Below are 13,258 nucleotides of genomic sequence, written 5' to 3'. Positions count from 1 at the left end.
CTGCGACTGTCTAGTTGGTTGTACTTACAGACTTGGTTGCTATGCGTTGCTTCGAAGAGATACAACTCAGAATTGGATGTAGATCGCGCAATGTCCCTGTGCACTCTTTTCTGTGCTGTGTCGTGTCTAAGCAGTGCGCAGTACGCAAGTAAACCATTTAGAGCGCTAGCTCTTACCGCGAACGTAACCTGCCTCTGCGCAGTGGTGGCTTTCAACAACAACCGTCTGCAGGTTGTTTTCTTAGGAAAGGAACAGCGCAGTCCTCGTTGAAGGCCTCAACCGCACCATGAGACAACGGAGGCAGTAAAGGAGGGAAAAGGAAAGCAGGCGCCGTAATGCAGGGCTCCGGATGAATTTCCACCACCCGAAGTCCTTTAATGTGCATTGACATTGCACTGCACACGGTTCTCGCTTAGAATTTCGCCTCCATTGAAACACGGCCGCTGCGGCGAGGACTGAACCAGCGGCACGTCCGGCCGGAGCAATGAATTCGACGAGCACGCGTTGTGCACGACAAGTGAGACGGACACCTGATTCATAGTGTGGTTCTGCATCAGCTATGCCCATTTCATTCTATTTCTTTAAAACAGAGTCCAAGTGTCCACCCGGTGATATAATGTTATTGCTCCTTTTTTTCTTATTAATAGTCTCAGCCGCGGCGGTCGAATTTCGATGGAGGCGAAATTCTAGAGGCCCGTGTACTGTGCGATGTCAGTGCACGTTAAGGATCTCCAGCCGGTCGAAAATTCTGAAGCCCTTCACTACGCCGTCCCTCACAGCCTGAGTCGCTTTGGGACGTTAAACCCCCATAAACCATTAATAGTCCAAACGCAGACGCGCACTGTGGTTTCAGCGTCCTTCGATGCTTCAGGTCATTGCAAGCAACCTCCGCAGAGCAAGGACACACGTTATTCGAGCTAAATGTGGCTATAGTCGGATACAACCCAAGAACGAAGACCGACACCATTGTCTGGAAGGGGGACTTTTGACGGGGAAAAGCCACTTCGTTCGTGAGTTGTATCTGACTATAGTGGCGTCGCGACACCGCTCTAGGGCCGCCTCAAGACTTGTTTCTTTTGGTCCCTAGGATATGTGTTAGGGCGCTGCCGTCAGCTTGGGTAGCTTCATTGCAGGTTGCCTGTTAAGCGCGGAGAGCGGACATTTCGCTGCCAGTACCGGAGCTGCTATGCGTGGGTGAAGCTCGCGCCAAAAGCACATAAGACGCCAGGACCTTCAAATTCTGTCCGACAGAAGCCACCTACGAAAGAAGCGCAATTCAAATTTTCGATTTATTCAAAGGCACATATCACAATTAATCGGAAAAGTACTAGCAGAAAGCAGCTAGCGTTCATCTTCCACATTACCATGAATGTGTTATCAACATATATTTGGCATTCTTCTATATTACATTTGGCCCCAACCATGGAAAGGTGAGTATGGCAGTGTATCCCTTTCGACGAAGGAGAAAGAAAGGCGTCGCCTCAAAGCCGCTTCCTTCGGTAGGTGTGCTATGCGTTGGCGCTGACGTCGGTCTGGGAGCCTTCAGACTCTCCGACTTTTTCGGCACATAGAAGTGACAAAAATTCTTTCGGAACTAAGAAACAATTTAAGAGAAAAGAGTTCCTGCCCGTGCCAACGTATACAGAAGTGACAGCGAGCGCTGTATGCGACTCCCACCCCTCCCCCTTTCCCAATTTCACTCTGAGAAGAAAAAAGAACTGAAAACCCGTGTCACACCCACATGGATGAAAAGACGTGCACGGGGTGCATTTTCGAGAGCAATTGTTATCCACCGGGATAATAATTTCACTAATGGCAAGCAAGTGAACCCTATAGTTTTCCGTTAGGACATGCTACGCTGACTCCAGTTACCAGCAAGGAAGTTCCTGCAGATGCCGGTCAAAAAGAAAAAAAATCGTCTTTTTTCAAAATAGTACGAACAGAAACAGAATCCGCAGGAACATTACTAGCAAGTTAACAATGCTCATGTACAGGTGGGGCCAAAAATATTACAGAGCACGCTTGGGCTGTTGAAATTTTTTCATGGCCTCCGTAAAGAAGGTATGACGGATTCTTGGGTTCATACGCAAGCACCCCTGGGGCATGTGCCAGTATATATGAATAAATTACATAGATAAATTACATCTCAATTTTGGTTAGATTCGAGAAGAGTTTGACGGCTGAAGCGTTCTTCGTATTATCATAGCCGGATCTGCAAAAAGCGCAGCCTGCTTCGAATAACTATAGTGTCGCCAGAAATTTAATCCGAGAGTGAGCTGGAAAAAAAATCGCGCGACCACCACGGTGGACAGCTTGAAACTGCGAAATCTGCGCATCGGTGTGGGGGCGTCTAGTGCGCCCGTGATTTTCAGGCTGCGCGCCCGGGCCGCGAGAGGGTAAAAATTATTCGGGCTCTGGTCTTGGGCGAGCTTTCGCCACCCAGTGTACCCTCTAATGCATTCCTCTGTTCGCGACAGTCAGGATAAAGAATATGGTTAGGATGAAGGTACTATAACGATGGAAAGAAATGCGAACAACGAGGTTCCTACATGAATTTCGATTCAAATTTCTTTTCATCGCGCTTTTACCTGAGTGATACGAAAAAGACGTTAGAGCATTCCTGGAATGTATTAGGGACGACTCTAGCGTCTTTTTGCAATGGCCGAATTAAAAGCGCAATTAAAAAAAATCGAACAGCGGGACTGGTAGGCGCCGCGTTGTTTGCGTTTCTTTCAATCGTGATAGTACGCTCATTCTAACCATCCTCTTTATCCTGACTGTCGTGAACAGAGGGGCGCATTAGATAGACGCATGCATTCGGTGGGAACGACTTTCAAGCATACCGGCTCAATCTATTCACAAACAGGCTGTTCGTTTTCGTGACCCCGTCTTTCACCTCACAAGGGAGCGACGGGCCAAATCATGACGTCACTGTTTCTTTTAGCCTAAAATTCCCTTTATAGTACTCTGTGTAGAGAAAGGAAGCTTACTAAACGTTAGGTTAAAGCAAACATGGGAACAATGTGATTTTGTGCGCCAGCGTGACAACAGCAAGGTTGGAGCATTGGGGAAATTTTAGCGCAGTTTTAACTTTCCTGGTGTTTGAAAGCCTTGAGTGACTAAGGTGCAACTCAGGGAAAGCAGCCGTGGCTCAGAGGGAAGCTGAAGCCTTTATGAACAGGTCAGCATAGTAACAAAAGGTGGCCAGAATGAGATTCAAACAACCATAGCGACGAAACAGGGAAAATGAATAATAATAATAATAATTGGTTTTTGTGGAAAGGAAATGGCGCAGTATCTGTCTCATATATCGTTGGACACCTGAACCGCGCCGTAAGGGAAGGGATAAAGGAGGGAGTGAAAGAAGAGAGGAACAAATAGGCGCCGTAGTGGAGGGCTCCGGAATAATTTCGACCACCTGGGGATCTTTAACGTGCACTGACATAGCACAGCACACGGGCGCCTTAGCGTTTTTCCTCCATAAAAACGCAGCCGCCGCGGTCGGGTTGAAAATGTCACGTAGTGCTCTTGTCTTTCAGCATTTCATCCAGCTCACGTCTTCTCTGAAAATTTGGTTTTCTTTGTTTAGATTTCTCTATAATTTGTTATTTCGCTGGATACTTCTTTTTACCGATATGGACGAGGCATATACGAAACATAAAAATTTATTCTTAACCAGTAGGTTTATTCAGTCGCATCCGTTATACTCATCAGACCGTCTTAGCTTATCCGGACGGCACCTCGCTACCTTTACTGATACACTGCCCCGAGGCGCGCAACTACAATTGCGCATGCGCGATGCTAAAACACTGTGATATCATCGACAATACACAGCCACTACCATCAAAGCAGCTTAGAATGAACTCCACTTATCGTGCAGTTTTTTTTTTTGTTCATGTCTAAACGTATTGGTGGGCCTGTTTCTTTTTAGGTAGCAAGCAAGATTCTCGAACAGTAGAGTCACGCATTTAGGATTGCGCATAAGATGAAAGAATCTCTAGCTCGTTAAAGCACGTTCTCCGGCTAGACAGTGTGGAATATGTAAATGCATACGGCAATGCAAAACAGAAGTTAAAACACAAGTGCTGAAGAACTCGGCTAAAACTTTACTTCAGGTGACGGAGGAGCTATCCACGGATTAACGTTTGCACTTTGCATGAATGTATATGTGCAGTCACGTTTGACCAGGAGCTACTCCCAGAGACTGGCTCTTGAAATATAAACTTGCTTTCAGGCTGGGCTAGAGACGCTGCTCCCAAAAGCGAAAGGTTTATTCTTTATGTTCTTTGTTTCCTTTTGCACGTGTAGGCAGTAGCTGGCTGAGCGATCTCTTATGCATGATGTCCAGTCTGGCTTTTCATGCTGCTTCCCAGACTGTCTGCGCGACACGTACGGCGTTATTAAGATTTACGACATCATATGAAATTCAGAAAACGACACAGAAATGCAGTCACTCCCACAGACGCTAAAAAAAAAAGAATGCAAAGGAAAAGACGGAGGATTTGCAGCACTTGATCGCCATGCATAAGCGGCTTTCCATCAACATCTGTTTTGAAAGGATGTCGACGCATTCGCATAGGAACGATTCAACAAGCAAAAATAGACGTTAGAAATATACCAAGACTTTTGATCAGCGTGCGTGCTGGTTTGTGTGCATAAAACAGGCTTCACATGCGAATAAGACGCTCGCTGATTTGACTTGCTTGCCTATCAGATGCTATCGAGACAATTCTTGAGGAGTTCGGAATGACACTGAGAGTAAATTAAGGCACTTCGGTGATGTGGGGATAAATGCCATTCACATTTAAGTACGGGACACGGTTATAATTTCTTTAACAAAGTGCAACAGTTCGCACGTACTGTACTGTTTGTTTGGCTTGGTTTATGGGGTTTAACGTCCCAAAGCAACTCAGGCTAGGAGGGACGCCGTAGTGAGGGGCTCCGGAAATTTCGACCACCTGGGGTTCTTACACCTGCCCTGACATCACCCAAAACACGGGCCTCCAGAATTTCGCCTCGATGGAAATTCGACCACCGCGGCCGGCATCGAACCCGCGTCTTTCGGGTCAGCAGGCGAGCGACATAACCACTGAGCTGCGGAACAGCCATAGCGTGCTGCCCTAACACAGTCTTAGTGCAATATAACGTTTGTCTGCAGTCATTGACATTATTGTATCAAATAATTAGCGCAGTTTTGTCTACAGGTTACCTACCGACTATTCTTGGATACAACTCTTAAGGGGGCTATTGACCACGTGCACATTTCTCACAGGCATTCTCCCGTTCAAGTAAGCCACGAAAACAGTATACCTCGACCCTCTGACTACACAACTGGTCGACCTCTACGGAGCCTGCAGCTTGTGCATCACCACTGATCCTCTCGCCTCTGGAGATAACAATCTGGGTCTTCCTCACCACTCGTTATATTGCCCCTCAAAAAGCTTTCGCAATGTATTGCCCCAGCACAGCTCATAATGCATTTCTCTGGACAGCTACTGGACGTCGCGATGACCTTATTATACCAAGCGGCTGCTTGACGGACAGCATACAACGCAACCGCCGTTCGACCGCCCCTGAGATGCGGCTTCCTCCCGCCTCTAATATCATGCGGACCGTGCGGAGCCAGGTTGCTTCCAACCGAAAACCGTAACACATTTTACCCGGTTGTCAGGACCTCCGGGGACGTAATCCGAAGCACGCCGGTATAAGGAGCGCTTATCTGCTACATCTCAAAGCGAAAGAAACTCAATACGACGAGCCTTACTGGGAAAACAGTAGCCGGATGGCCCTCCGCTCAGAAACGCCAATGGGAGCCGTGCCAGCTCACAGTAATCCAGACAGGCGAATAAAAAAAAAAGAAAGGTAAGGACAAAAAACTACGCCGTTTTACGAAGTTATGTGACTGTTCTCCAACGACAATCAACTCGAGTCAACTGGAGGCCCACTCGGGCTTTCTCCGGGCGTTATCATCTCGTCGGCCAGCGGAGTTTTTTTCTTTTTTTTTATTTTACCCAGGACACAGAGAAAGCAGTCTGCGTGCGGTCGTATCTTTTCCATCGCTTCGAACAAAATACTTTCCAGAAAAATAACGAACTTATGCTAAAAGGCGGCTATTGGCGGACAGATTCCAAAAGCATATTGCAGTCGTTGCTTAGAAGGTGGGTCCAGTTTTTGAGGCTCTATGATTGTCGTAATCTATTGTACACAGAAATCAATAAAAAGAAGAAAACGACCGAGTTTATGAAAACCGATGGGCGCGTTGTTCATCCACACTGACACGATGACGTCAAGGTCCGAACCAGCTGCAGACAAAAAAAAAAGTGGGCGAAAGTTGTATCTCGAGTGAGGCTTGGATATTGGCTTCCATAATGATCGTATTCTGGTTTCGGGTCTACATTCCGCGCCAATGCAACAGGCAGAAAGTTGACGTCACGCCTGAGTGCAACCGCCGTCAGTCGACGTCACCGACAAGAAACAAGGCGATTACCCAGGGAGACAGTGAGGTCAGTCGGAAAACCTTCCCGTCGTGCATTTCGCAACCTGGACCCAGGCAGAACAAGAAAAAAAGATCAAACACTTTTCGCGCCTTGCTACAACTGCCGCACTGTCCGTCAAGGTGCTTTTTTAGGGCGGCACCCGTCGACTCGTTCCAATTCGATTTGATTGACCGACGTTCACGTGCCAAGAAGACAAAAGACAACGTGCGCGTTGTCTCAACAAAGGTGCAATCATCGTGGTCAAACCGCAGTAGCCCCCAGCGGCCGAAGGACGAGCGCTTGTACCAGGTCGCACGCTTCGGCCTTTGAAGAGGCCTAATTGGAGGGCGGCGCACCGCAGTTGAGCGTGGACTATGACAAGTCGCTGCCGCGGTGCCCGCCCCCTGGCTGAAGTGTTGGTCGTTCAGCAGCACGAGCCCTGGACAACAAGGGGATCGCGCTGACGAAGACGTACAAACCGGCGCGCCGGCTGCACAAAGAAATGATTAATGACAGGCTTTAGAAGTGCCACGTGAGCGCGACTTGTATGACTGGCTCTGCAAGAACACACGGCGGTTTGCGCATTGTCCGTGACTACGTGAATAAGCCTCGTGATTTGCGGAGTATTTCAGCATACTAAATACGGCGACTAAGTACGATGTTTATCTTACAACGTCACTTGACAATGCACCCCTGCCGCCCAAAGCGTGCAAAAAATTGTGACAAGGGACCGCGCAATGAAGTGTTTGTTGTCTTTTCGTCATCTGTACCAATGGGTAAACCGTGATCTTGATCCAAGACATTAAGTACACCGTTTTTTTTATTATTCGAAAAGTACGCTCTTAGTTTGATTAACGGAAGGAAGGGTGAAACAAGAGAACGGGAATGCCTCAGACAGGCGCACCATACTTTCGAAAGCTGAAACTATTTCTTGTCAAGGTGTGTTTGCCAATGTTGGCGGGTGAGCTATGTGTGCTCTGTATGACATACTTAATCCCGTGAAATTCCTTCATCTTTCTCAGGCCCTCCGGTGTAAGCTCTGTACTTCGACTGAAGCTTGCACAAACACGATAAAATAAATAAGTGTGTATTCTCTGCACGGCTAATCTGATTGTTTCAGCTTATCGGGTGAATTATTTGTCGCCTGGACGTACAGGATAATTCATTTTCAAAAGCATTTTTAGTCTTCATACGCCATCAGCGAAAAAGGTAAATGAATAGACAACCATTAAAAACATGGTATAATCATGACACACACACACGCGCGCACACACAATAAATAAATTACCAAGAGGCAATGAATCGGGTCCTTTAAGAATGAACGTTACGCACGACTGATAATGAGTGGTGTAAGAGTAGGTTCGCGTCACGATACACCGTTCGCTTACTGCCCCGTATATCTATTTTCCTTATTCAGGACACTTGCAAGAGTCAATAAAGAGCCAGATTACCATCTCTTTTAGCTCTGCAGCCTCGCGATTGAAGAAAGCGCTCAGGCGGTGGAGCGGTCATCGCATATACTGGCCTACGCCAAGATCTCCAATCTCGTCTTAGTCAAACAGACGCTGCACCAAGCACGTACGCACGATACGTCATCGTGTCAACAGACCGAGTGGCCTAACGGCCTACAAAGGCTTTTTTTTCTTATTTTTATTTTTCTTATACAAGAATGAGAGCAAACAGAAGCCCCACGTACAGGGTCCGTACATGTGTATGTACGGATAGAAGAGGATTGTCGGGTCTTTTCAAAAACGTTCCAATTAAAACGTACTCGGGCGCGGGCTGCTGGTCTAATATTGACACCAAGCCGACTCGGCGTCGATTATTTCCAACCTGCACGTACTCTCCCGGCACGCATGCACAAGCGGTGGTCCAAGTTGGCGGTTGAATAGAAAGGAGAAAAGAAGAATCACTTCCCTCTTTATTGCATCCTTTGTACCGGCGTACTGGCAGGTATGAATGTACAGTCAAAAGTTTGCGGGATGAGGTTTCGGGGGAAAATTTCATTTCTTCGTAGTCAGGCAAAGCTGGCCGGTTAATTAAAAGCATACAAGCATGAGGAGACATGCGTGATATATCTACTGCAATGACTGGCTAGCTAGAAAACAGATTTTTTTTTTTACCGCGAAAACGCATCCTGCAAACTTTTATCCATGACTGCACGTAACACTAAATGTTTCAGAAGCTTTGACGCTTGGGTTCAATGCATGGCGTCAGATAGCCGTCGTAAACGAGGGCACTTTTTAGACTCTAATGATCCAATTTTCACTCAAATAGTCTCTTCATGTAGTGAACTTCTCGGGCTTATTGCGAAGTCGTCTTTGTAATTTCTTCTTTTTCAGAATACATCCCTACAGAACAAAAGTACACGGAGGTGCAAGAGCAGGTCAGGATTAGTCTTTTCTACGTTGTTGTGCACACCATTGTACCCTGTTGTCCTACCTCTGATTCCCTTTCGGCGAAAATTTAAGGCATCTTGAAACTCTTTTTTTCAGCCATTATTCGCGTTCTGTTCAATGTCTCGTTTTCTTTCGTGATCTGGGTTGCGTGAGGACGCCCGCGTTAATGAAGCTGAAGTGTGCCGGAATAAGCCAGCGGAACGAGAGAAAAACATGTTCCCGTCACGAACATGCTAGCGATAATGAGCATGATAGAACACGCAGCATGAAGATGTTTGACTGACCAGACGTCGCTCATGTTGCGCATGTTGCAGCAGACCTGCCTCTGTACCTTCCGGCGTGCTGTCAGTGCCGACAGGAATAGGCAAGCTTCAGAGGAGAAAAAAAAAACAGCGAAAAATTTGACAGGGACACGTAATTTCATTGCGTGTTGGCAATGTGATACCATTAGCAGCGGTTGATGCCTTTGCTGGAAGTGACGTCAGTTCCGCCCCAGTGGCGTCGCTTCCCTCCAATCAACGGGCGAAATTCATGAACGACGATTCATTTTGGCCCCGTGGGCCCTGTAATGCGCATTAAAACGTGGCTTCGAAAGAAAGTGTCCCAGAGACCTTTCACATAAGAACGAATTGTGGCATTTACCAAAATCAGGACACATGCAGGAAATAAGGCACATGAGGTAGTGTAGGAAACAGCTTTCGGCGGGCGCTCAGGGGCACACCTTGGAGTTCGATAAAGCTGGCAACATGATCATTTACGCAAGCGTATACAGGTTCGAGCGTTCTACTTAGGTGCAAAACGTACCGCGAGACTCGGCTACGCTACACTGCGCATTCGGTTCTCCCAGGCCGAGGTAGGCATGCAGCGGCTGACCCGCGCGCGCACAATGGAGCGGCCGGCGCCCCAATCCGAAAGCAATTTTCCTCGGAAACGGTCGATGAGAAGAGCCGCGGTCGTCATTAGGGATGTTTGCCCAGCGTCGCGCATGGACGCGCCGCACGTCCCGGCAATCGAAAGGCACTCGCCACCGGGGTTTCTGAAATGACGTCACCAGCGGTGCCTCGCCAGTGCTCCGCAAACGCAAGCGCGCGCTTATGTTTGTTGTTGCACGGATAAAAGCCGCCTTGGAATGTGGAAAGACGTGACGTGCTTTACTATACTCTCACCATGCGGTTGCCTGCGCACAAGGCCGACTCTCAGTAATCACACTCACTCCCGCTTGAATCCCTAACTATGCACCAGTACTCAATGGCCAAGAAGACCGACACACTCCAGGTGGTCCAGTACTGCAAGGATTCCGTCCTTTAATCAATAACTTACTTTTCAGGAACAGAAGTCAGGAGCTCAGGTCTTGCGCTCTGAGGTGACAGTTGCTGCCGCTTCTGAAGGACGGCACGGAAGAAAACAGTGCGCGTTTCACATAGCTGGGCTATGGTGTTGAAACACGTTGAACGTTTTGCGCCTTCGCTTATATTATCATTAAGTAAGACCAAGTACAGTCATTGCTGTAGCAGAAATTTTAGATAGATGCGCCTTGGTCTTGCGAATACGCCTCAGGTATATAAGTCTTAGGATAGCATTTATTTCACCGTTGTTACCGTCTGGTCACATATATTAAATGTATTTAGAGAGGTCAATCAATCGATAGATGTTCAGCAGCGTTAAATGACCAGCGCCTATTTAGCAAGTCCCAAATAGAATGTAATCCAGATTGAAGTTCCACGAATAGTTCATAGAGGCAAGGCATGTTGGAGCAAGGTGAGAAGTATTTTCTTAAAAATATTTTCAGTTTAACAAAAATTCAGTTTCTGTGTACCCTAGTGACGTCTCCTCAATGTTACTTAAGCGACCAGAAGCGTCTCCAAGTTTTGACAGTCATGCCAGTGCACATTTAACACGGTATAGGCGTGCCTGATGTCTTCTCACATTTAAACTCTGCCTTGCTTCAATACTTTCCTATGTAGATGCTTCGGAGTGACTATTCAGTGAGCCCGTACTTTTTGTCCGCGCTCCTAAACATCTCGTGAACTTTGAATAAACTTAATTATAATTTGATTAATTGATTTGAGTTTACAAATTTAGCGCCCATAGCAGCAGGAGATGCTCTATACGCAAGAGATTTAGTTTTGGACTTCGCAAAGTCAAAGTACGTATCAAGACAGTCACCACACAGGAATAGAGCGAGGACACATACAAAACCAGCTTACGAAACCACTGCTTAGTAGTGAAAGAAGTTATATATACTTTCATGAATAGTGGCACTATAAGTTTAAGCGATGTGGTCTGAATCAACTGGGCGCAAGGACATACACTACAGTGATACCCGCCTCACGGCGTGCTGCGCTGCATACCACCGCACAACTCCTGTATTCACGCTGGAGGCGCCTAATTTAGTGACGTTGAGGGAGCGTTTTTTCTCAGTCATTTGAGAGTTCCCTCTCAATGCAATAAATGGGTTTACCTACCAAAATCAGCTGCCACGATGAAGCTAAAAGGTTTGAATGCATTTTAATATATATGCTGCTTTGACAGGCTCAAGTAGCATCAAAGATCGCAGTCACCGCCGTAAAATTCCACGGATATATTGCTTTAGTCAAAGGTAAACGAGGCGTAAGTGGTTTTCGTGTCTGCGTCAAGCAGTCCTCGCAGCCAAGTGTGTGAATGTGTGGTCGAAATGCAGTTTAAGAGAGCGGATAAGGTTTGATTTATCGTAGTCAACGGGCACAGTAGCTCGCGTTTGGTCTCTCAGCTATGGGAATGGAAATATAAGCGATATTACCATTGCATTTTATGTTGAAATGCTTGTTCGGGAAACTCTCTCAATGACTGGCTTTTTCGGGGAGGGGGGGGGGGGGGGGGAAGGACACCTGCTAAAGATGAGTAGCTTTATATCACAGACAGGATATGTTCGGGTCTAGTTACTGTCCATGCTTCCTCGTAATGCATACCAATTTTCTGACATTTCAGGCTGTGTTTGTCTTCGCTTTTCTAGCGAACACTATGGTATGTTGCAAGGTCAATTCTATAAGGCTGCGGTGTTGTGCAAAGCCTCCTGTGGAAAATCAAGAAACAGCACTGGAACATTAAGGTGCTGCGCCAAGGAAAGCGTGTGCTTTTTTCAACTTGTCACATGTAATCTAACGTGCTGAGACTAAATCAGAAGTGCCCAAGTCGTGCGAACCTCACCGAATATCCCGATTCCCACTGTGTAGACGCATTCTGCTAAGCGCTTCCTAGCAAAAATGCTTTCTCTATACTAAAGCAACAACCTGCGCCCATTTCTCGTTCTCAGCTTGATGAAAAGCACCTCAGCATGTTCTTGCTCTTCGGACTCCCGCGAAACTCGCCTCGGGGTCAGCGACACAGATCCGGCGCTAAGTACATACCAAGAATTAAACCATCTTGCTGAGCGCTTCCCTTTGTGAGAAAAATACTCCATCTAAACTCACCGCATAAGCGTCTATAGAAGCTTGAATCGGCAGCAAGTAACGTCATCTTCAAAGAGAATCAAAGTAAATGCGCACCATTTAAACCTAATTTTAGTTTTGCAATTTTTTCCCGTTGTTGCGCGAGTGCAGCGAAGTGTCACGTAATCATACTCGTCGTGTCAAAGTGACGACAGTATTGCCCTGTCCGTCAGCGGAGCTCGCAACCAATGCGGGGATCATATGCAACAAAAATAGAAAACAGTGTGTTCATTGTGCGCGTCGCTGGGCTTGTAAGTGGCACTACCATGGTTGTTTTATGCGATATAAGCGCCACACGTCCCCGCAGCCACCTCCAGTGTCACGGCCACCTAAGCGGCATGTTGGCAGACTTCCAAGAAGACGTAAGAGCCCGCTGCCACTTGCCACGGTTGGCAGGTGGCAAAGTGGAGAGAGGAAAATCCCCCTCTTCTAGGAAAGAGGAGGGTGATGCCGGAAGACAGCTATTCCGGGAAGAAACTTGTAGCCTACTAAGCTTGTTACACGGAAGAGCCAGCTGCAACCTGCCACCTGCTACGGTTGGCAGGCGAACAAAGGGGACAGGGAAACTCGATCTCCACTTGTATGGTATGTGTGATCGCGCATGGCAGGTCATAACGAGGTCCTTGTGCTATAGTACAGGCAAAGCGGTGGCAATTAGGTGCCCCCTAAGTTATTGCAATCCTTCGGATAATTAGCTGCTGTGAAATGATACTTCGATGCATGACACTCCTCTGCCTAAACATGTTCATGCGGCGAGGACCGGCGAAACGTCCACACTGCGTGTATGCCATTTGTACAATCAAGCTGGAATGAAACACGAACGGTGCCTGTGAAAAAAAAAATCAAAACAAAGTATCTCACCTGCGTACTTTCAGCTGCAGTATACAATTACCCCGCTTATGTTTCTGGATAAAAG

This window comes from Amblyomma americanum, chromosome 3 (assembly GCF_052857255.1).
Source record: "Amblyomma americanum isolate KBUSLIRL-KWMA chromosome 3, ASM5285725v1, whole genome shotgun sequence".
In the NCBI taxonomy this organism is placed as follows: domain Eukaryota; kingdom Metazoa; phylum Arthropoda; class Arachnida; order Ixodida; family Ixodidae; genus Amblyomma; species Amblyomma americanum.
This window is presented reverse-complemented; position numbering follows the sequence as displayed.